The following is a 24,460-nucleotide window of genomic DNA, read 5'->3' as shown; positions in this document are numbered from 1 at the left end:
CTAGTTGTTCTTTAGAACACTCTGGGACATTCTGTCATTGGGCTATACTTGGGCTACATCTGGGTGATATTTGGGCTACATTTGGGCTCTTTTGTCTCTGGTGGCCATTTTGGGAGACTGCATGTCAGAATTTTTTAATGAAATAGAAGAGGATTTGAAAAGTCACTCAAAATGTGCCCTAATTTTTCTTTCTGCAGCACTAATAATACCTTCTATTGCATAATATACCCCCTCATTTTGTTCCTTTTTAAATTAAATGTCTTAAGAGTTACCACTTTATTCCCATCACGATGGCTCCAGGTGTGCTATACCTTTGTAATAAGTAGGACTGTTAGCGCTCTAGTTGTTCTTTAGAACACTCTGGGACATTCTGTCATTGGGCTATACTTGGGCTACATCTGGGTGATATTTGGGCTACATTTGGGCTCTTTTGTCTCTGGTGGCCATTTTGGGAGACTGCATGTCAGAATGTTTTAATGAAATAGAAAAGGATTTGAGAAGTCACTCAAAATGTGCCCTAATTTTTCATTCTGCAGCACTAATCATACTTTCTATGGCAAAATATACCCCCTCATGTTGTTTCTTTTTAAATTAAATGTTTTAAGAGTTACCACTTTATTCCAATCAAGATGGCTTCAGGTGTGCCATACCTTTGTAATAAGTAGGACTGTTAGCGCTCTAGTTGTTCTTTAGAACACTCTGGGACATTCTGTCATTGGGCTATACTTGGGCTACATCTGGGTGATATTTGGGCTACATTTGGGCTCTTTTGTCTCTGGTGGCCATTTTGGGAGACTGCATGTCAGAATGTTTTAATGAAATAGAAAAGGATTTGAGAAGTCACTCAAAATGTGCCCTAATTTTTCATTCTGCAGCACTAATCATACTTTCTATGGCAAAATATACCCCCTCATGTTGTTTATTTTTAAATTAAATGTTTTAAGAGTTACCACTTTATTCCAATCAAGATGGCTTCAGGTGTGCCATACCTTTGTAATAAGTAGGACTGTTAGCGCTCTAGTTGTTCTTTAGAACACTCTAGGAGGCTGCAGTAGAACACAAAGGAATCAACTGACAGTCTCTGTCCTTGTTGGATGTACATGTTTTACTGAGAATGTCAGACTTCATTTTCACATGACTGAGAAAGATAATGTGAATTTACAGAAAATATGCTTTCAGTTTAGCTTATAGATCCCCTTCCAAACCACTGTGGGAAAATCATGAGATATTAGTTTTCTTTCAAACAATATTCATGATATCACAGCAGAAGGTTTTTTCACATGGTAAAATCACCTTAGAACCCACCACAATTCCTAAAACGAGTATGGTACCATCAACAAATGATTTATAATGTAACTAAAGTCCTAAAACCCTCTATTAACTACAATGCTTTTTAATGAGGTGCTATCATGTATATTGGTCCCAAGATGGCTGCCAACACTTCTTGGATGAAGTGCTGACAGCCAATCAGATCAGATGTGTGGTTAGGCTCCGCCCAGATATATATATTTTTTTGAACCTAAATTACTCAAAATCCACTGGAGCACATATATTGAGACCTAGCAAAGGCACATCAGGCTAACAGTCCCTACAATTTTGCCAAGTTTCGTGCAAATCCATTCAGCCGTTCGAGCTAAAAGTGAGGCCAACCGCCCTATGGAAATTAACATGGGAAAAATGCGTTTTGGGACCCCCCCTTTTTTCTCGGCCCCCCCTTGATGAAACCCCCCCAAATTGTCAGGGGCTGCTCAGAAACAAAATGTTCCATTTTCCTGAAAATTTCAGCCAATTCCGTCCACAAACGCCAAAGTTATTAGACATAGAATTTTCAAAAATCCCATAGAGAAAAAATCCTAACTATATATACCTACTGGCGACCGCCAGTAGGTAATATATATATATATATATATATATATATATATATATATATATATATATCACACGTAACCAGGACCCCAAATTGGAAAGACCACAGGGAAGTTAAATAAACACCATGTTTATTTGCAGCATGCTGATGGCAATACAGAACCAAGGAACCTCCTCAACAATTCAAATCGCCAGACGCGTTTCGGGAATCACCAAATCCCTTCTTCTGTGGCGTGTCATGTAAGATACTGGGCTCGCTGCTGTCTCCATTATATGCTAAACACCTGCCCCTTTAGGGGCGTGGCCGCAAACACGGCCTCCTGGGTGTTGTAGTGCCTCGGTGATAAATCCCATGTGGGAGCGCGGTCCATCAAAGTCAAATGTAGTTCAATTCCCCAGTGGGTAGAGATGGAAATTGGCCGTTTACCATCGTGCTTTGGTGCTGCAAAAAGTGTCCTGAGGTGAGCGCAACCCTGGAGCAATGCACTCACTCTCCTTCCCTCCTTGCCGTGGCGCCGGTTGGTGCTGGCAGGGACCCGTTCTGTGCACGGCGGGTCATTTCCGCGACCGGGAACGGCCGCTAAACATCACACGTAACAGGACCCCAAATTGGAAAGACCAAAGGGAAGTTAAATAAACACCATGTTTATTTGCAGCATGCTGATGGCAATACAGAACCAAGGAACCTCCTCAACAATTCAAATCGCCAGACGCGTTTCGGGAATCACCAAATCCCTTCTTCTGAGGCGTGTCATGTAAGATACTGGGCTCGCTGCTGTCTCCATTATATGCTAAACACCTGCCCCTTTAGGGGCGTGGCCGCAAACACGGCCTCCTGGGTGTTGTAGTGCCTCGGTGATAAATCCCATGTGGGAGCGCGGTCCATCAAAGTCAAATGTAGTTCACTTCCCCAGTGGGTAGAGATGGAAATTGGCCGTTTACCATCGTGCTTTGGTGCTGCAAAAAGTGTCCTGAGGTGAGCGCAACCCTGGAGCAATGCACTCACTCTCCTTCCCTCCTTGCCGTGGCGCCGGTTGGTGCTGGCAGGGACCCGTTCTGTGCACGGCGGGTCATTTCCGCGACCGGGAACGGCCGCTAAACATCACACGTAACCAGGACCCCAAATTGGAAAGACCACAGGGAAGTTAAATAAACACCATGTTTATTTGCAGCATGCTGATGGCAATACAGAACCAAGGAACCTCCTCAACAATTCAAATCGCCAGACGCGTTTCGGGAATCACCAAATCCCTTCTTCTGTGGCGTGTCATGTAAGATACTGGGCTCGCTGCTGTCTCCATTATACGCTAAACACCTGCCCCTTTAGGGGCGTGGCCGCAAACACGGCCTCCTGGGTGTTGTAGTGCCTCGGTGATAAATCCCATGTGGGAGCGCGGTCCATCAAAGTCAAATGTAGTTCACTTCCCCAGTGGGTAGAGATGGAAATTGGCCGTTTACCATCGTGCTTTGGTGCTGCAAAAAGTGTCCTGAGGTGAGCGCAACCCTGGAGCAATGCACTCACTCTCCTTCCCTCCTTGCCGTGGCGCCGGTTGGTGCTGGCAGGGACCCGTTCTGTGCACGGCGGGTCATTTCCGCGACCGGGAACGGCCGCTAAACATCACACGTAACCAGGACCCCAAATTGGAAAGACCACAGGGAAGTTAAATAAACACCATGTTTATTTGCAGCATGCTGATGGCAATACAGAACCAAGGAACCTCCTCAACAATTCAAATCGCCAGACGCGTTTCGGGAATCACCAAATCCCTTCTTCTGTGGCGTGTCATGTAAGATACTGGGCTCGCTGCTGTCTCCATTATATGCTAAACACCTGCCCCTTTAGGGGCGTGGCCGCAAACACGGCCTCCTGGGTGTTGTAGTGCCTCAGTGATAAATCCCATGTGGGAGCGCGGTCCATCAAAGTCAAATGTAGTTCACTTCCCCAGTGGGTAGAGATGGAAATTGGCCGTTTACCATCGTGCTTTGGTGCTGCAAAAAGTGTCCTGAGGTGAGCGCAACCCTGGAGCAATGCACTCACTCTTCTTCCCTCCTTGCCGTGGCGCCGGTTGGTGCTGGCAGGGACCCGTTCTGTGCACGGCGGGTCATTTCCGCGACCGGGAACGGCCGCTAAACATCACACGTAACCAGGACCCCAAATTGGAAAGACCACAGGGAAGTTAAATAAACACCATGTTTATTTGCAGCATGCTGATGGCAATACAGAACCAAGGAACCTCCTCAAGAATTCAAATCGCCAGACGCGTTTCGGGAATCACCAAATCCCTTCTTCTGTGGCGTGTCATGTAAGATACTGGGCTCGCTGCTGTCTCCAATATATGCTAAACACCTCTCCCTTTAGGGGCGTGGCCGCAAACACGGCCTCCTGGGTGTTGTAGTGCCTCGATGATAAATCCCATGTGTGAGCGCGGTACATCAAAGTCAAATGTAGTTCAGTACCCCAAATTGGAAAGACCACAGGGAAGTTAAATGAACACCATGTTTATTTGCAGCATGCTGATGGCAATACAGGACCAAGAAACCTCCCCAGAATGCTGTGTGGATATTTTACTCACCTGAGTGCAAATGTCACAATAAAAGAGAGACAAATACCGGTTTCTTGTTGTTGGCTGTCATTCGGTAGCAGAAAAGCCTTTGAAGAAGGGAGGATCCCGAAACGCGTCAGGCTCTGCTGAGGCTGGTTATGCCTTTCTCTCCTCCTGTGTGGAACGCGCTGATCGTGGAGTGAGCCCCGCCCTTTGGGTAACTTGTGAACCTTGTTATATGTATGGCTGACCCGGCCAGGGGGCGCACCGCCGCATATGCATTGCGGTTCTGCTGCGGGTTGGAACAAACTGCGGATCAGACCTTTCTGGTGCAAACTTGAACGGGGGAGAATACGAGAGGCACACCCGTGATTACAGAACTATTTTACTGAATTGCAGCCTTCAGCCCACTGGGGTTTCATTGCAAAGATTACCGGTCCCAGAATGCTGTGTGGATATTTTACTCACCTGAGTGCAAATGTCACAATAAAAGAGGGACAAATACCGGTTTCTTGTTGTTGGCTGTCATTCGGTAGCAGAAAAGCCTTTGAAGAAGGGAGGATCCCGAAACGCGTCAGGCTCTGCTGAGGCTGGTTATGCCTTTCTCTCCTCCTGTGTGGAACGCGCTGATCGTGGAGTGAGCCCCGCCCTTTGGGTAACTTGTGAACCTTGTTATATGTATGGCTGACCCGGCCAGGGGGCGCACCGCCGCATATGCATTGCGGTTCTGCTGCGGGTTGGAACAAACTGCGGATCAGACCTTTCTGGTGCAAACTTGAACGGGGGAGAATACGAGAGGCACACCCGTGATTACAGAACTATTTTACTGAATTGCAGCCTTCAGCCCACTGGGGTTTCATTGCAAAGACTACCGGTCCCAGAATGCTGTGTGGATATTTTACTCACCTGAGTGCAAATGTCACAATAAAAGAGGGACAAATACCCGTTTCTTGTTGTTGGCTGTCATTCGGTAGCAGAAAAGCCTTTGAAGAAGGGAGGATCCCGAAACGCGTCAGGCTCTGCTGAGGCTGGTTATGCCTTTCTCTCCTCCTGTGTGGAACGCGCTGATCGTGGAGTGAGCCCCGCCCTTTGGGTAACTTGTGAACCTTGTTATATGTATGGCTGACCCGGCCAGGGGGCGCACCGCCGCATATGCATTGCGGTTCTGCTGCGGGTTGGAACAAACTGCGGATCAGACCTTTCTGGTGCAAACTTGAACGGGGGAGAATACGAGAGGCACACCCGTGATTACAGAACTATTTTACTGAATTGCAGCCTTCAGCCCACTGGGGTTTCATTGCAAAGACTACCGGTCCCAGAATGCTGTGTGGATATTTTACTCACCTGAGTGCAAATGTCACAATAAAAGAGGGACAAATACCCGTTTCTTGTTGTTGGCTGTCATTCGGTAGCAGAAAAGCCTTTGAAGAAGGGAGGATCCCGAAACGCGTCAGGCTCTGCTGAGGCTGGTTATGCCTTTCTCTCCTCCTGTGTGGAACGCGCTGATCGTGGAGTGAGCCCCGCCCTTTGGGTAACTTGTGAACCTTGTTATATGTATGGCTGACCCGGCCAGGGGGCGCACCGCCGCATATGCATTGCGGTTCTGCTGCGGGTTGGAACAAACTGCGGATCAGACCTTTCTGGTGCAAACTTGAACGGGGGAGAATACGAGAGGCACACCCGTGATTACAGAACTATTTTACTGAATTGCAGCCTTCAGCCCACTGGGGTTTCATTGCAAAGACTACCGGTCCCAGAATGCTGTGTGGATATTTTACTCACCTGAGTGCAAATGTCACAATAAAAGAGGGACAAATACCGGTTTCTTGTTGTTGGCTGTCATTCGGTAGCAGAAAAGCCTTTGAAGAAGGGAGGATCCCGAAACGCGTCAGGCTCTGCTGAGTCTGGTTATGCCTTTCTCTCCTCCTGTGTGGAACGCGCTGATCGTGGAGTGAGCCCCGCCCTTTGGGTAACTTGTGAACCTTGTTATATGTATGGCTGACCCGGCCAGGGGGCGCACCGCCGCATATGCATTGCGGTTCTGCTGCGGGTTGGAACAAACTGCGGATCAGACCTTTCTGGTGCAAACTTGAACGGGGGAGAATACGAGAGGCACACCCGTGATTACAGAACTATTTTACTGAATTGCAGCCTTCAGCCCACTGGGGTTTCATTGCAAAGACTACCGGTCCCAGAATGCTGTGTGGATGTTTTACTCACCTGAGTGCAAATGTCACAATAAAAGAGGGACAAATACCGGTTTCTTGTTGTTGGCTGTCATTCGGTAGCAGAAAAGCCTTTGAAGAAGGGAGGATCCCAAAACGCGTCAGGCTCTGCTGAGGCTGGTTATGCCTTTCTCTCCTCCTGTGTGGAACGCGCTGATCGTGGAGTGAGCCCCGCCCTTTGGGTAACTTGTGAACCTTGTTATATGTATGGCTGACCCGGCCAGGGGGCGCACCGCCGCATATGCATTGCGGTTCTGCTGCGGGTTGGAACAAACTGCGGATCAGACCTTTCTGGTGCAAACTTGAACGGGGGAGAATACGAGAGGCACACCCGTGATTACAGAACTATTTTACTGAATTGCAGCCTTCAGCCCACTGGGGTTTCATTGCAAAGACTACCGGTCCCAGAATGCTGTGTGGATATTTTACTCACCTGAGTGCAAATGTCACAATAAAAGAGGGACAAATACCCGTTTCTTGTTGTTGGCTGTCATTCGGTAGCAGAAAAGCCTTTGAAGAAGGGAGGATCCCGAAACGCGTCAGGCTCTGCTGAGGCTGGTTATGCCTTTCTCTCCTCCTGTGTGGAACGCGCTGATCGTGGAGTGAGCCCCGCCCTTTGGGTAACTTGTGAACCTTGTTATATGTATGGCTGACCCGGCCAGGGGGCGCACCGCCGCATATGCATTGCGGTTCTGCTGCGGGTTGGAACAAACTGCGGATCAGACCTTTCTGGTGCAAACTTGAACGGGGGAGAATACGAGAGGCACACCCGTGATTACAGAACTATTTTACTGAATTGCAGCCTTCAGCCCACTGGGGTTTCATTGCAAAGACTACCGGTCCCAGAATGCTGTGTGGATATTTTACTCACCTGAGTGCAAATGTCACAATAAAAGAGGGACAAATACCGGTTTCTTGTTGTTGGCTGTCATTCGGTAGCAGAAAAGCCTTTGAAGAAGGGAGGATCCCGAAACGCGTCAGGCTCTGCTGAGTCTGGTTATGCCTTTCTCTCCTCCTGTGTGGAACGCGCTGATCGTGGAGTGAGCCCCGCCCTTTGGGTAACTTGTGAACCTTGTTATATGTATGGCTGACCCGGCCAGGGGGCGCACCGCCGCATATGCATTGCGGTTCTGCTGCGGGTTGGAACAAACTGCGGATCAGACCTTTCTGGTGCAAACTTGAACGGGGGAGAATACGAGAGGCACACCCGTGATTACAGAACTATTTTACTGAATTGCAGCCTTCAGCCCACTGGGGTTTCATTGCAAAGACTACCGGTCCCAGAATGCTGTGTGGATATTTTACTCACCTGAGTGCAAATGTCACAATAAAAGAGGGACAAATACCGGTTTCTTGTTGTTGGCTGTCATTCGGTAGCAGAAAAGCCTTTGAAGAAGGGAGGATCCCAAAACGCGTCAGGCTCTGCTGAGGCTGGTTATGCCTTTCTCTCCTCCTGTGTGGAACGCGCTGATCGTGGAGTGAGCCCCGCCCTTTGGGTAACTTGTGAACCTTGTTATATGTATGGCTGACCCGGCCAGGGGGCGCACCGCCGCATATGCATTGCGGTTCTGCTGCGGGTTGGAACAAACTGCGGATCAGACCTTTCTGGTGCAAACTTGAACGGGGGAGAATACGAGAGGCACACCCGTGATTACAGAACTATTTTACTGAATTGCAGCCTTCAGCCCACTGGGGTTTCATTGCAAAGACTACCGGTCCCAGAATGCTGTGTGGATATTTTACTCACCTGAGTGCAAATGTCACAATAAAAGAGGGACAAATACCGGTTTCTTGTTGTTGGCTGTCATTCTGTAGCAGAAAAGCCTTTGAAGAAGGGAGGATCCCGAAACGCGTCAGGCTCTGCTGAGGCTGGTTATGCCTTTCTCTCCTCCTGTGTGGAACGCGCTGATCATGGAGTGAACCCCGCCCTTTGGGTAACTTGTGAACCTTGTTATATATATGGCTGACCCGGCCAGGGGGCGCACCGCCGCATATGCATTGCGGTTCTGCTGCGGGTTGGAACAAACTGCAGATCAGACCTTTCTGGTGCAAACTTGAACGGGGGAGAATACGAGAGGCACACCCGTGATTACAGAACTATTTTACTGAATTGCAGCCTTCAGCCCACTGGGGTTTCATTGCAAAGACTACCGGTCCCAGAATGCTGTGTGGATATTTTACTCACCTGAGTGCAAATGTCACAATAAAAGAGGGACAAATACCGGTTTCTTGTTGTTGGCTGTCATTCGGTAGCAGAAAAGCCTTTGAAGAAGGGAGGATCCCGAAACGCGTCAGGCTCTGCTGAGGCTGGTTATGCCTTTCTCTCCTCCTGTGTGGAACGCGCTGATCGTGGAGTGAGCCCCGCCCTTTGGGTAACTTGTGAACCTTGTTATATGTATGGCTGACCCGGCCAGGGGGCGCACCGCCGCATATGCATTGCGGTTCTGCTGCGGGTTGGAACAAACTGCGGATCAGACCTTTCTGGTGCAAACTTGAACGGGGGAGAATACGAGAGGCACACCCGTGATTACAGAACTATTTTACTGAATTGCAGCCTTCAGCCCACTGGGGTTTCATTGCAAAGACTACCGGTCCCGGAATGCTGTGTGGATATTTTACTCACCTGAGTGCAAATGTCACAATAAAAGAGGGACAAATACCGGTTTCTTGTTGTTGGCTGTCATTCGGTAGCAGAAAAGCCTTTGAAGAAGGGAGGATCCCGAAACGCGTCAGGCTCTGCTGAGGCTGGTTATGCCTTTCTCTCCTCCTGTGTGGAACGCGCTGATCGTGGAGTGAGCCCCGCCCTTTGGGTAACTTGTGAACCTTGTTATATGTATGGCTGACCCGGCCAGGGGGCGCACCGCCGCATATGCATTGCGGTTCTGCTGCGGGTTGGAACAAACTGCGGATCAGACCTTTCTGGTGCAAACTTGAACGGGGGAGAATACGAGAGGCACACCCGTGATTACAGAACTATTTTACTGAATTGCAGCCTTCAGCCCACTGGGGTTTCATTGCAAAGACTACCGGTCCCAGAATGCTGTGTGGATATTTTACTCACCTGGGTGCAAATGTCACAATAAAAGAGGGACAAATACCGGTTTCTTGTTGTTGGCTGTCATTCGGTAGCAGAAAAGCCTTTGAAGAAGGGAGGATCCCGAAACGCGTCAGGCTCTGCTGAGGCTGGTTATGCCTTTCTCTCCTCCTGTGTGGAACGCGCTGATCGTGGAGTGAGCCCCGCCCTTTGGGTAACTTGTGAACCTTGTTATATGTATGGCTGACCCGGCCAGGGGGCGCACCGCCGCATATCCATTGCGGTTCTGCTGCGGGTTGGAACAAACTGCGGATCAGACCTTTCTGGTGCAAACTTGAACGGGGGAGAATACGAGAGGCACACCCGTGATTACAGAACTATTTTACTGAATTGCAGCCTTCAGCCCACTGGGGTTTCATTGGAAAGACTACCGGTCCCAGAATGCTGTGTGGATATTTTACTCACCTGAGTGCAAATGTCACAATAAAAGAGGGACAAATACCGGTTTCTTGTTGTTGGCTGTCATTCGGTAGCAGAAAAGCCTTTGAAGAAGGGAGGATCCCGAAACGCGTCAGGCTCTGCTGAGGCTGGTTATGCCTTTCTCTCCTCCTGTGTGGAACGCGCTGATCGTGGAGTGAGCCCCGCCCTTTGGGTAACTTGTGAACCTTGTTATATGTATGGCTGACCCGGCCAGGGGGCGCACCGCTGCATATGCATTGCGGTTCTGCTGCGGGTTGGAACAAACTGCGGATCAGACCTTTCTGGTGCAAACTTGAACGGGGGAGAATACGAGAGGCACACCCGTGATTACAGAACTATTTTACTGAATTGCAGCCTTCAGCCCACTGGGGTTTCATTGCAAAGACTACCGGTCCCAGAATGCTGTGTGGATATTTTACTCACCTGAGTGCAAATGTCACAATAAAAGAGGGACAAATACCGGTTTCTTGTTGTTGGCTGTCATTCGGTAGCAGAAAAGCCTTTGAAGAAGGGAGGATCCCAAAACGCGTCAGGCTCTGCTGAGGCTGGTTATGCCTTTCTCTCCTCCTGTGTGGAACGCGCTGATCGTGGAGTGAGCCCCGCCCTTTGGGTAACTTGTGAACCTTGTTATATGTATGGCTGACCCGGCCAGGGGGCGCACCGCCGCATATGCATTGCGGTTCTGCTGCGGGTTGGAACAAACTGCGGATCAGACCTTTCTGGTGCAAACTTGAACGGGGGAGAATACGAGAGGCACACCCGTGATTACAGAACTATTTTACTGAATTGCAGCCTTCAGTCCACTGGGGTTTCATTGCAAAGACTACCGGTCCCAGAATGGTGTGTGGATATTTTACTCACCTGAGTGCAAATGTCACAATAAAAGAGGGACAAATACCGGTTTCTTGTTGTTGGCTGTCATTCGGTAGCAGAAAAGCCTTTGAAGAAGGGAGGATCCCGAAACGCGTCAGGCTCTGCTGAGGCTGGTTATGCCTTTCTCTCCTCCTGTGTGGAACGCGCTGATCGTGGAGTGAGCCCCGCCCTTTGGGTAACTTGTGAACCTTGTTATATGTATGGCTGACCCGGCCAGGGGGCGCACCGCCGCATATGCATTGCGGTTCTGCTGCGGGTTGGAACAAACTGCGGATCAGACCTTTCTGGTGCAAACTTGAACGGGGGAGAATACGAGAGGCACACCCGTGATTACAGAACTATTTTACTGAATTGCAGCCTTCAGCCCACTGGGGTTTCATTGCAAAGACTACCGGTCCCAGAATGCTGTGTGGATATTTTACTCACCTGAGTGCAAGTGTCACAATAAAAGAGGGACAAATACAGGTTTCTTGTTGTTGGCTGTCATTCGGTAGCAGAAAAGTGTTTGAAGAAGGGAGGATCCCGAAACGCGTCAGGCTCTGCTGAGGCTGGTTATGCCTTTCTCTCCTCCTGTGTGGAACGCGCTGATCGTGGAGTGAGCCCCGCCCTTTGGGTAACTTGTGAACCTTGTTATATGTATGGCTGACCCGGCCAGGGGGCGCACCGCCGCATATGCATTGCGGTTCTGCTGCGGGTTGGAACAAACTGCGGATCAGACCTTTCTGGTGCAAACTTGAACGGGGGAGAATACGAGAGGCACACCCGTGATTACAGAACTATTTTACTGAATTGCAGCCTTCAGCCCACTGGGGTTTCATTGCAAAGACTACCGGTCCCAGAATGCTGTGTGGATATTTTACTCACCTGAGTGCAAATGTCACAATAAAAGAGGGACAAATACCGGTTTCTTGTTGTTGGCTGTCATTCGGTAGCAGAAAAGCCTTTGAAGAAGGGAGGATCCCGAAACGCGTCAGGCTCTGCTGAGGCTGGTTATGCCTTTCTCTCCTCCTGTGTGGAACGCGCTGATCGTGGAGTGAGCCCCGCCCTTTGGGTAACTTGTGAACCTTGTTATATGTATGGCTGACCCGGCCAGGGGCGCACCGCCGCATATGCATTGCGGTTCTGCTGCGGGTTGGAACAAACTGCGGATCAGACCTTTCTGGTGCAAACTTGAACGGGGGAGAATACGAGAGGCACACCCGTGATTACAGAACTATTTTACTGAATTGCAGCCTTCAGCCCACTGGGGTTTCATTGCAAAGACTACCGGTCCCAGAATGCTGTGTGGATATTTTACTCACCTGAGTGCAAATGTCACAATAAAAGAGGGACAAATACCGGTTTCTTGTTGTTGGCTGTCATTCGGTAGCAGAAAAGCCTTTGAAGAAGGGAGGATCCCGAAACGCGTCAGGCTCTGCTGAGGCTGGTTATGCCTTTCTCTCCTCCTGTGTGGAACGCGCTGATCGTGGAGTGAGCCCCGCCCTTTGGGTAACTTGTGAACCTTGTTATATGTATGGCTGACCCGGCCAGGGGGCGCACCGCCGCATATGCATTGCGGTTCTGCTGCGGGTTGGAACAAACTGCGGATCAGACCTTTCTGGTGCAAACTTGAACGGGGGAGAATACGAGAGGCACACCCGTGATTACAGAACTATTTTACTGAATTGCAGCCTTCAGCCCACTGGGGTTTCATTGCAAAGACTACCGGTCCCAGAATGCTGTGTGGATATTTTACTCACCTGAGTGCAAATGTCACAATAAAAGAGGGACAAATACCGGTTTCTTGTTGTTGGCTGTCATTCGGTAGCAGAAAAGCCTTTGAAGAAGGGAGGATCCCGAAACGCGTCAGGCTCTGCTGAGGCTGGTTATGCCTTTCTCTCCTCCTGTGTGGAACGCGCTGATCGTGGAGTGAGCCCCGCCCTTTGGGTAACTTGTGAACCTTGTTATATGTATGGCTGACCCGGCCAGGGGGCGCACCGCCGCATATGCATTGCGGTTCTGCTGCGGGTTGGAACAAACTGCGGATGAGACCTTTCTGGTGCAAACTTGAACGGGGGAGAATACGAGAGGCACACCCGTGATTACAGAACTATTTTACTGAATTGCAGCCTTCAGCCCACTGGGGTTTCATTGCAAAGACTACCGGTCCCAGAATGCTGTGTGGATATTTTACTCACCTGAGTGCAAATGTCACAATAAAAGAGGGACAAATACCGGTTTCTTGTTGTTGGCTGTCATTCGGTAGCAGAAAAGCCTTTGAAGAAGGGAGGATCCCGAAACGCGTCAGGCTCTGCTGAGGCTGGTTATGCCTTTCTCTCCTCCTGTGTGGAACGCGCTGATCGTGGAGTGAGCCCCGCCCTTTGGGTAACTTGTGAACCTTGTTATATGTATGGCTGACCCGGCCAGGGGGCGCACCGCCGCATATGCATTGCGGTTCTGCTGCGGGTTGGAACAAACTGCGGATCAGACCTTTCTGGTGCAAACTTGAACGGGGGAGAATACGAGAGGCACACCCGTGATTACAGAACTATTTTACTGAATTGCAGCCTTCAGCCCACTGGGGTTTCATTGCAAAGACTACCGGTCCCAGAATGCTGTGTGGATATTTTACTCACCTGAGTGCAAATGTCACAATAAAAGAGGGACAAATACCGGTTTCTTGTTGTTGGCTGTCATTCAGTAGCAGAAAAGCCTTTGAAGAAGGGAGGATCCCGAAACGCGTCAGGCTCTGCTGAGGCTGGTTATGACTTTCTCTCCTCCTGTGTGGAACGCGCTGATCGTGGAGTGAGCCCCGCCCTTTGGGTAACTTGTGAACCTTGTTATATGTATGGCTGACCCGGCAAGGGGGCGCACCGCCGCATATGCATTGCGGTTCTGCTGCGGGTTGGAACAAACTGCGGATCAGACCTTTCTGGTGCAAACTTGAACGGGGGAGAATACGAGAGGCACACCCGTGATTACAGAACTATTTTACTGAATTGCAGCCTTCAGCCCACTGGGGTTTCATTGCAAAGACTACCGGTCCCAGAATGCTGTGTGGATATTTTACTCACCTGAGTGCAAATGTCACAATAAAAGAGGGACAAATACCGGTTTCTTGTTGTTGGCTGTCATTCGGTAGCAGAAAAGCCTTTGAAGAAGGGAGGATCCCGAAACGCGTCAGGCTCTGCTGAGGCTGGTTATGCCTTTCTCTCCTCCTGTGTGGAACGCGCTGATCGTGGAGTGAGCCCCGCCCTTTGGGTAACTTGTGAACCTTGTTATATGTATGGCTGACCCGGCCAGGGGGCGCACCGCCGCATATGCATTGCGGTTCTGCTGCGGGTTGGAACAAACTGCGGATCAGACCTTTCTGGTGCAAACTTGAACAGGGGAGAATACGAGAGGCACACCCGTGATTACAGAACTATTTTACTGAATTGCAGCCTTCAGCCCACTGGGGTTTCATTGCAAAGACTACCGGTCCCAGAATGCTGTGTGGATATTTTACTCACCTGAGTGCAAATGTCACAATAAAAGAGGGACAAATACCGGTTTCTTGTTGTTGGCTGTCATTCGGTAGCAGAAAAGCCTTTGAAGAAGGGAGGATCCCGAAACGCGTCAGGCTCTGCTGAGGCTGGTTATGCCTTTCTCTCCTCCTGTGTGGAACGCGCTGATCGTGGAGTGAGCCCCGCCCTTTGGGTAACTTGTGAACCTTGTTATATGTATGGCTGACCCGGCCAGGGGGCGCACCGCCGCATATGCATTGCGGTTCTGCTGCGGGTTGGAACAAACTGCGGATCAGACCTTTCTGGTGCAAACTTGAACGGGGGAGAATACGAGAGGCACACCCGTGATTACAGAACTATTTTACTGAATTGCAGCCTTCAGCCCACTGGGGTTTCATTGCAAAGACTACCGGTCCCAGAATGCTGTGTGGATATTTTACTCACCTGAGTGCAAATGTCACAATAAAAGAGGGACAAATACCGGTTTCTTGTTGTTGGCTGTCATTCGGTAGCAGAAAAGCCTTTGAAGAAGGGAGGATCCCGAAACGCGTCAGGCTCTGCTGAGGCTGGTTATGCCTTTCTCTCCTCCTGTGTGGAACGCGCTGATCGTGGAGTGAGCCCCGCCCTTTGGGTAACTTGTGAACCTTGTTATATGTATGGCTGACCCGGCCAGGGGGCGCACCGCCGCATATGCATTGCGGTTCTGCTGCGGGTTGGAACAAACTGCGGATCAGACCTTTCTGGTGCAAACTTGAACGGGGGAGAATACGAGAGGCACACCCGTGATTACAGAACTATTTTACTGAATTGCAGCCTTCAGCCCACTGGGGTTTCATTGCAAAGACTACCGGTCCCAGAATGCTGTGTGGATATTTTACTCACCTGAGTGCAAATGTCACAATAAAAGAGGGACAAATACCGGTTTCTTGTTGTTGGCTGTCATTCGGTAGCAGAAAAGCCTTTGAAGAAGGGAGGATCCCGAAACGCGTCAGGCTCTGCTGAGGCTGGTTATGCCTTTCTCTCCTCCTGTGTGGAACGCGCTGATCGTGGAGTGAGCCCCGCCCTTTGGGTAACTTGTGAACCTTGTTATATGTATGGCTGACCCGGCCAGGGGGCGCACCGCCGCATATGCATTGCGGTTCTGCTGCGGGTTGGAACAAACTGCGGATCAGACCTTTCTGGTGCAAACTTGAACAGGGGAGAATACGAGAGGCACACCCGTGATTACAGAACTATTTTACTGAATTGCAGCCTTCAGCCCACTGGGGTTTCATTGCAAAGACTACCGGTCCCAGAATGCTGTGTGGATATTTTACTCACCTGAGTGCAAATGTCACAATAAAAGAGGGACAAATACCGGTTTCTTGTTGTTGGCTGTCATTCGGTAGCAGAAAAGCCTTTGAAGAAGGGAGGATCCCGAAACGCGTCAGGCTCTGCTGAGGCTGGTTATGCCTTTCTCTCCTCCTGTGTGGAACGCGCTGATCGTGGAGTGAGCCCCGCCCTTTGGGTAACTTGTGAACCTTGTTATATGTATGGCTGACCCGGCCAGGGGGCGCACCGCCGCATATGCATTGCGGTTCTGCTGCGGGTTGGAACAAACTGCGGATCAGACCTTTCTGGTGCAAACTTGAACGGGGGAGAATACGAGAGGCACACCCGTGATTACAGAACTATTTTACTGAATTGCAGCCTTCAGCCCACTGGGGTTTCATTGCAAAGACTACCGATCCCAGAATGCTGTGTGGATATTTTACTCACCTGAGTGCAAGTATCACAATAAAAGAGGGACAAATACCGGTTTCTTGTTGTTGGCTGTCATTCGGTAGCAGAAAAGCCTTTGAAGAAGGGAGGATCCCGAAACGCGTCAGGCTCTGCTGAGGCTGGTTATGCCTTTCTCTCCTCCTGTGTGGAACGCGCTGATCGTGGAGTGAGCCCCGCCCTTTGGGTAACTTGTGAACCTTGTTATATGTATGGCTGACCCGGCCAGGGGGCGCACCGCCGCATATGCATTGCGGTTCTGCTGCGGGTTGGAACAAACTGCGGATCAGACCTTTCTGGTGCAAACTTGAACGGGGGAAAATACGAGAGGCACACCCGTGATTACAGAACTATTTTACTGAATTGCAGCCTTCAGCCCACTGGGGTTTCATTGCAAAGACTACCGGTCCCAGAATGCTGTGTGGATATTTTACTCACCTAAGTGCAAATGTCACAATAAAAGAGGGACAAATACCGGTTTCTTGTTGTTGGCTGTCATTCGGTAGCAGAAAAGCCTTTGAAGAAGGGAGGATCCCGAAACGCGTCAGGCTCTGCTGAGGCTGGTTATGCCTTTCTCTCCTCCTGTGTGGAACGCGCTGATCGTGGAGTGAGCCCCGCCCTTTGGGTAACTTGTGAACCTTGTTATATGTATGGCTGACCCGGCCAGGGGGCGCACCGCCGCATATGCATTGCGGTTCTGCTGCGGGTTGGAACAAACTGCGGATCAGACCTTTCTGGTGCAAACTTGAACGGGGGAAAATACGAGAGGCACACCCGTGATTACAGAACTATTTTACTGAATTGCAGCCTTCAGCCCACTGGGGTTTCATTGCAAAGACTACCGGTCCCAGAATGCTGTGTGGATATTTTACTCACCTAAGTGCAAATGTCACAATAAAAGAGGGACAAATACCGGTTTCTTGTTGTTGGCTGTCATTCGGTAGCAGAAAAGCCTTTGAAGAAGGGAGGATCCCGAAACGCGTCAGGCTCTGCTGAGGCTGGTTATGCCTTTCTCTCCTCCTGTGTGGAACGCGCTGATCGTGGAGTGAGCCCCGCCCTTTGGGTAACTTGTGAACCTTGTTATATGTATGGCTGACCCGGCCAGGGGGCGCACCGCCGCATATGCATTGCGGTTCTGCTGCGGGTTGGAACAAACTGCGGATCAGACCTTTCTGGTGCAAACTTGAACGGGGGAGAATACGAGAGGCACACCCGTGATTACAGAACTATTTTACTGAATTGCAGCCTTCAGCCCACTGGGGTTTCATTGCAAAGACTACCGGTCCCAGAATGCTGTGTGGATATTTTACTCACCTGAGTGCAAATGTCACAATAAAAGAGGGACAAATACCGGTTTCTTGTTGTTGGCTGTCATTCGGTAGCAGAAAAGCCTTTGAAGAAGGGAGGATCCCGAAACGCGTCAGGCTCTGCTGAGGCTGGTTATGCCTTTCTCTCCTCCTGTGTGGAACGCGCTGATCGTGGAGTGAGCCCCGCCCTTTGGGTAACTTGTGAACCTTGTTATATGTATGGCTGACCCGGCCAGGGGGCGCACCGCCGCATATGCATTGCGGTTCTGCTGCGGGTTGGAACAAACTGCGGATCAGACCTTTCTGGTGCAAACTTGAACAGGGGAGAATACGAGAGGCACACCCGTGATTACAGAACTATTTTACTGAATTGCAGCCTTCAGCCCACTGGGGTTTCATTGCAAAGACTACCGGTCCCAGAATGCTGTGTGGATATTTTACTCACCTGAGTGCAAATGTCACAATAAAAGAGGGACAAATACCGGTTTCTTGTTGTTGGCTGTCATTCGGTAGCAGAAAAGCCTTTGAAGAAGGGAGGATCCCGAAACGCGTCAGGCTCTGCTGAGGCTGGTTATGCCTTTCTCTCCTCCTGTGTGGAACGCGCTGATCGTGGAGTGAGCCCCGCCCTTTGGGTAACTTGTGAACCTTGTTATATGTATGGCTGACCCGGCCAGGGGGCGCACCGCCGCATATGCATTGCGGTTCTGCTGCGGGTTGGAACAAACTGCGGATCAGACCTTTCTGGTGCAAACTTGAACGGGGGAGAATACGAGAGGCACACCCGTGATTACAGAACTATTTTACTGAATTGCAGCCTTCAGCCCACTGGGGTTTCATTGCAAAGACTACCGGTCCCAGAATGCTGTGTGGATATTTTACTCACCTGAGTGCAAGTGTCACAATAAAAGAGGGACAAATACCGGTTTCTTGTTGTTGGCTGTCATTCGGTAGCAGAAAAGCCTTTGAAGAAGGGAGGATCCCGAAACGCGTCAGGCTCTGCTGAGGCTGGTTATGCCTTTCTCTCCTCCTGTGTGGAACGCGCTGATCGTGGAGTGAGCCCCGCCCTTTGGGTAACTTGTGAACCTTGTTATATGTATGGCTGACCCGGCCAGGGGGCGCACCGCCGCATATGCATTGCGGTTCTGCTGCGGGTTGGAACAAACTGCGGATCAGACCTTTCTGGTGCAAACTTGAACGGGGGAGAATACGAGAGGCACACCCGTGATTACAGAACTATTTTACTGAATTGCAGCCTTCAGCCCACTGGGGTTTCATTGCAAAGACTACCGGTCCCAGAATGCTGTGTGGATATTTTACTCACCTGAGTGCAAATGTCACAATAAAAGAGGGACAAATACCGGTTTCTTGTTGTTGGCTGTCATTCGGTAGCAGAAAAGCCTTTGAAGAAGGGAGGATCCCGAAACGCGTCAGGCTCTGCTGAGGCTGGTTATGCCTTTCTCTCCTCCTGTGTGGAACGCGCTGATCGTGGAGTGAGCCCCGCCCTTTGGGTAACTTGTGAACCTTGTTATATGTATGGCTGACCCGGCCAGGGGGCGCACCGCCGCATATGCATTGCGGTTCTGCTGCGGGTTGGAACAAACTGCGGATCAGACCTTTCTGGTGCAAACTTGAACGGGGGAGAATACGAGAGGCACACCCGTGATTACAGAACTATTTTACTGAATTGCAGCCTTCAGCCCACTGGGGTTTCATTGCAAAGACTACCGGTCCCAGAATGCTGTGTGGATATTTTACTCACCTGAGTGCAAATGTCACAATAAAAGAGGGACAAATACCGGTTTCTTGTTGTTGGCTGTCATTCGGTAGCAGAAAAGCCTTTGAAGAAGGGAGGATCCCGAAAAGCGTCAGGCTCTGCTGAGGCTGGTTATGCCTTTCTCTCCTCCTGTGTGGAACGCGCTGATCGTGGAGTGAGCCCCGCCCTTTGGGTAACTTGTGAACCTTGTTATATGTATGGCTGACCCGGCCAGGGGGCGCACCGCCGCATATGCATTGCGGTTCTGCTGCGGGTTGGAACAAACTGCGGATCAGACCTTTCTGGTGCAAACTTGAACAGGGGAGAATACGAGAGGCACACCCGTGATTACAGAACTATTTTACTGAATTGCAGCCTTCAGCCCACTGGGGTTTCATTGCAAAGACTACCGGTCCCAGAATGCTGTGTGGATATTTTACTCACCTGAGTGCAAATGTCACAATAAAAGAGGGACAAATACCGGTTTCTTGTTGTTGGCTGTCATTCGGTAGCAGAAAAGCCTTTGAAGAAGGGAGGATCCCGAAACGCGTCAGGCTCTGCTGAGGCTGGTTATGCCTTTCTCTCCTCCTGTGTGGAACGCGCTGATCGTGGAGTGAGCCCCGCCCTTTGGGTAACTTGTGAACCTTGTTATATGTATGGCTGACCCGGCCAGGGGGCGCACCGCCGCATATGCATTGCGGTTCTGCTGCGGGTTGGAACAAACTGCGGATCAGACCTTTCTGGTGCAAACTTGAACGGGGGAGAATACGAGAGGCACACCCGTGATTACAGAACTATTTTACTGAATTGCAGCCTTCAGCCCACTGGGGTTTCATTGCAAAGACTACCGGTCCCAGAATGCTGTGTGGATATTTTACTCACCTGAGTGCAAGTGTCACAATAAAAGAGGGACAAATACCGGTTTCTTGTTGTTGGCTGTCATTCGGTAGCAGAAAAGCCTTTGAAGAAGGGAGGATCCCGAAACGCGTCAGGCTCTGCTGAGGCTGGTTATGCCTTTCTCTCCTCCTGTGTGGAACGCGCTGATCGTGGAGTGAGCCCCGCCCTTTGGGTAACTTGTGAACCTTGTTATATGTATGGCTGACCCGGCCAGGGGGCGCACCGCCGCATATGCATTGCGGTTCTGCTGCGGGTTGGAACAAACTGCGGATCAGACCTTTCTGGTGCAAACTTGAACGGGGGAGAATACGAGAGGCACACCCGTGATTACAGAACTATTTTACTGAATTGCAGCCTTCAGCCCACTGGGGTTTCATTGCAAAGACTACCGGTCCCAGAATGCTGTGTGGATATTTTACTCACCTGAGTGCAAGTATCACAATAAAAGAGGGACAAATACCGGTTTCTTGTTGTTGGCTGTCATTCGGTAGCAGAAAAGCCTTTGAAGAAGGGAGGATCCCGAAACGCGTCAGGCTCTGCTGAGGCTGGTTATGCCTTTCTCTCCTCCTGTGTGGAACGCGCTGATCGTGGAGTGAGCCCCGCCCTTTGGGTAACTTGTGAACCTTGTTATATGTATGGCTGACCCGGCCAGGGGGCGCACCGCCGCATATGCATTGCGGTTCTGCTGCGGGTTGGAACAAACTGCGGATCAGACCTTTCTGGTGCAAACTTGAACGGGGGAAAATACGAGAGGCACACCCGTGATTACAGAACTATTTTACTGAATTGCAGCCTTCAGCCCACTGGGGTTTCATTGCAAAGACTACCGGTCCCAGAATGCTGTGTGGATATTTTACTCACCTAAGTGCAAATGTCACAATAAAAGAGGGACAAATACCGGTTTCTTGTTGTTGGCTGTCATTCGGTAGCAGAAAAGCCTTTGAAGAAGGGAGGATCCCGAAACGCGTCAGGCTCTGCTGAGGCTGGTTATGCCTTTCTCTCCTCCTGTGTGGAACGCGCTGATCGTGGAGTGAGCCCCGCCCTTTGGGTAACTTGTGAACCTTGTTATATGTATGGCTGACCCGGCCAGGGGGCGCACCGCCGCATATGCATTGCGGTTCTGCTGCGGGTTGGAACAAACTGCGGATCAGACCTTTCTGGTGCAAACTTGAACGGGGGAGAATACGAGAGGCACACCCGTGATTACAGAACTATTTTACTGAATTGCAGCCTTCAGCCCACTGGGGTTTCATTGCAAAGACTACCGGTCCCAGAATGCTGTGTGGATATTTTACTCACCTGAGTGCAAATGTCACAATAAAAGAGGGACAAATACCGGTTTCTTGTTGTTGGCTGTCATTCGGTAGCAGAAAAGCCTTTGAAGAAGGGAGGATCCCGAAACGCGTCAGGCTCTGCTGAGGCTGGTTATGCCTTTCTCTCCTCCTGTGTGGAACGCGCTGATCGTGGAGTGAGCCCCGCCCTTTGGGTAACTTGTGAACCTTGTTATATGTATGGCTGACCCGGCCAGGGGGCGCACCGCCGCATATGCATTGCGGTTCTGCTGCGGGTTGGAACAAACTGCGGATCAGACCTTTCTGGTGCAAACTTGAACAGGGGAGAATACGAGAGGCACACCCGTGATTACAGAACTATTTTACTGAATTGCAGCCTTCAGCCCACTGGGGTTTCATTGCAAAGACTACCGGTCCCAGAATGCTGTGTGGATATTTTACTCACCTGAGTGCAAATGTCACAATAAAAGAGGGACAAATACCGGTTTCTTGTTGTTGGCTGTCATTCGGTAGCAGAAAAGCCTTTGAAGAAGGGAGGATCCCGAAACGCGTCAGGCTCTGCTGAGGCTGGTTATGCCTTTCTCTCCTCCTGTGTGGAACGCGCTGATCGTGGAGTGAGCCCCGCCCTTTGGGTAACTTGTGAACCTTGTTATATGTATGGCTGACCCGGCCAGGGGGCGCACCGCCGCATATGCATTGCGGTTCTGCTGCGGGTTGGAACAAACTGCGGATCAGACCTTTCTGGTGCAAACTTGAACGGGGGAGAATACGAGAGGCACACCCGTGATTACAGAACTATTTTACTGAATTGCAGCCTTCAGCCCACTGGGGTTTCATTGCAAAGACTACCGGTCCCAGAATGCTGTGTGGATATTTTACTCACCTGAGTGCAAGTGTCACAATAAAAGAGGGACAAATACCGGTTTCTTGTTGTTGGCTGTCATTCGGTAGCAGAAAAGCCTTTGAAGAAGGGAGGATCCCGAAACGCGTCAGGCTCTGCTGAGGCTGGTTATGCCTTTCTCTCCTCCTGTGTGGAACGCGCTGATCGTGGAGTGAGCCCCGCCCTTTGGGTAACTTGTGAACCTTGTTATATGTATGGCTGACCCGGCCAGGGGGCGCACCGCCGCATATGCATTGCGGTTCTGCTGCGGGTTGGAACAAACTGCGGATCAGACCTTTCTGGTGCAAACTTGAACGGGGGAGAATACGAGAGGCACACCCGTGATTACAGAACTATTTTACTGAATTGCAGCCTTCAGCCCACTGGGGTTTCATTGCAAAGACTACCGGTCCCAGAATGCTGTGTGGATATTTTACTCACCTGAGTGCAAATGTCACAATAAAAGAGGGACAAATACCGGTTTCTTGTTGTTGGCTGTCATTCGGTAGCAGAAAAGCCTTTGAAGAAGGGAGGATCCCGAAACGCGTCAGGCTCTGCTGAGGCTGGTTATGCCTTTCTCTCCTCCTGTGTGGAACGCGCTGATCGTGGAGTGAGCCCCGCCCTTTGGGTAACTTGTGAACCTTGTTATATGTATGGCTGACCCGGCCAGGGGGCGCACCGCCGCATATGCATTGCGGTTCTGCTGCGGGTTGGAACAAACTGCGGATCAGACCTTTCTGGTGCAAACTTGAACGGGGGAGAATACGAGAGGCACACCCGTGATTACAGAACTATTTTACTGAATTGCAGCCTTCAGCCCACTGGGGTTTCATTGCAAAGACTACCGGTCCCAGAATGCTGTGTGGATATTTTACTCACCTGAGTGCAAATGTCACAATAAAAGAGGGACAAATACCGGTTTCTTGTTGTTGGCTGTCATTCGGTAGCAGAAAAGCCTTTGAAGAAGGGAGGATCCCGAAAAGCGTCAGGCTCTGCTGAGGCTGGTTATGCCTTTCTCTCCTCCTGTGTGGAACGCGCTGATCGTGGAGTGAGCCCCGCCCTTTGGGTAACTTGTGAACCTTGTTATATGTATGGCTGACCCGGCCAGGGGGCGCACCGCCGCATATGCATTGCGGTTCTGCTGCGGGTTGGAACAAACTGCGGATCAGACCTTTCTGGTGCAAACTTGAACAGGGGAGAATACGAGAGGCACACCCGTGATTACAGAACTATTTTACTGAATTGCAGCCTTCAGCCCACTGGGGTTTCATTGCAAAGACTACCGGTCCCAGAATGCTGTGTGGATATTTTACTCACCTGAGTGCAAATGTCACAATAAAAGAGGGACAAATACCGGTTTCTTGTTGTTGGCTGTCATTCGGTAGCAGAAAAGCCTTTGAAGAAGGGAGGATCCCGAAACGCGTCAGGCTCTGCTGAGGCTGGTTATGCCTTTCTCTCCTCCTGTGTGGAACGCGCTGATCGTGGAGTGAGCCCCGCCCTTTGGGTAACTTGTGAACCTTGTTATATGTATGGCTGACCCGGCCAGGGGGCGCACCGCCGCATATGCATTGCGGTTCTGCTGCGGGTTGGAACAAACTGCGGATCAGACCTTTCTGGTGCAAACTTGAACGGGGGAGAATACGAGAGGCACACCCGTGATTACAGAACTATTTTACTGAATTGCAGCCTTCAGCCCACTGGGGTTTCATTGCAAAGACTACCGGTCCCAGAATGCTGTGTGGATATTTTACTCACCTGAGTGCAAGTGTCACAATAAAAGAGGGACAAATACCGGTTTCTTGTTGTTGGCTGTCATTCGGTAGCAGAAAAGCCTTTGAAGAAGGGAGGATCCCGAAACGCGTCAGGCTCTGCTGAGGCTGGTTATGCCTTTCTCTCCTCCTGTGTGGAACGCGCTGATCGTGGAGTGAGCCCCGCCCTTTGGGTAACTTGTGAACCTTGTTATATGTATGGCTGACCCGGCCAGGGGGCGCACCGCCGCATATGCATTGCGGTTCTGCTGCGGGTTGGAACAAACTGCGGATCAGACCTTTCTGGTGCAAACTTGAA

The sequence above is a fragment of the Lissotriton vulgaris genome, chromosome 2_1, assembly GCF_964263255.1.
Source record: "Lissotriton vulgaris chromosome 2_1, aLisVul1.2, whole genome shotgun sequence".
Taxonomy (NCBI): Eukaryota; Metazoa; Chordata; class Amphibia; order Caudata; family Salamandridae; genus Lissotriton; species Lissotriton vulgaris.
Note: the sequence above shows the minus strand (reverse complement) of the source record.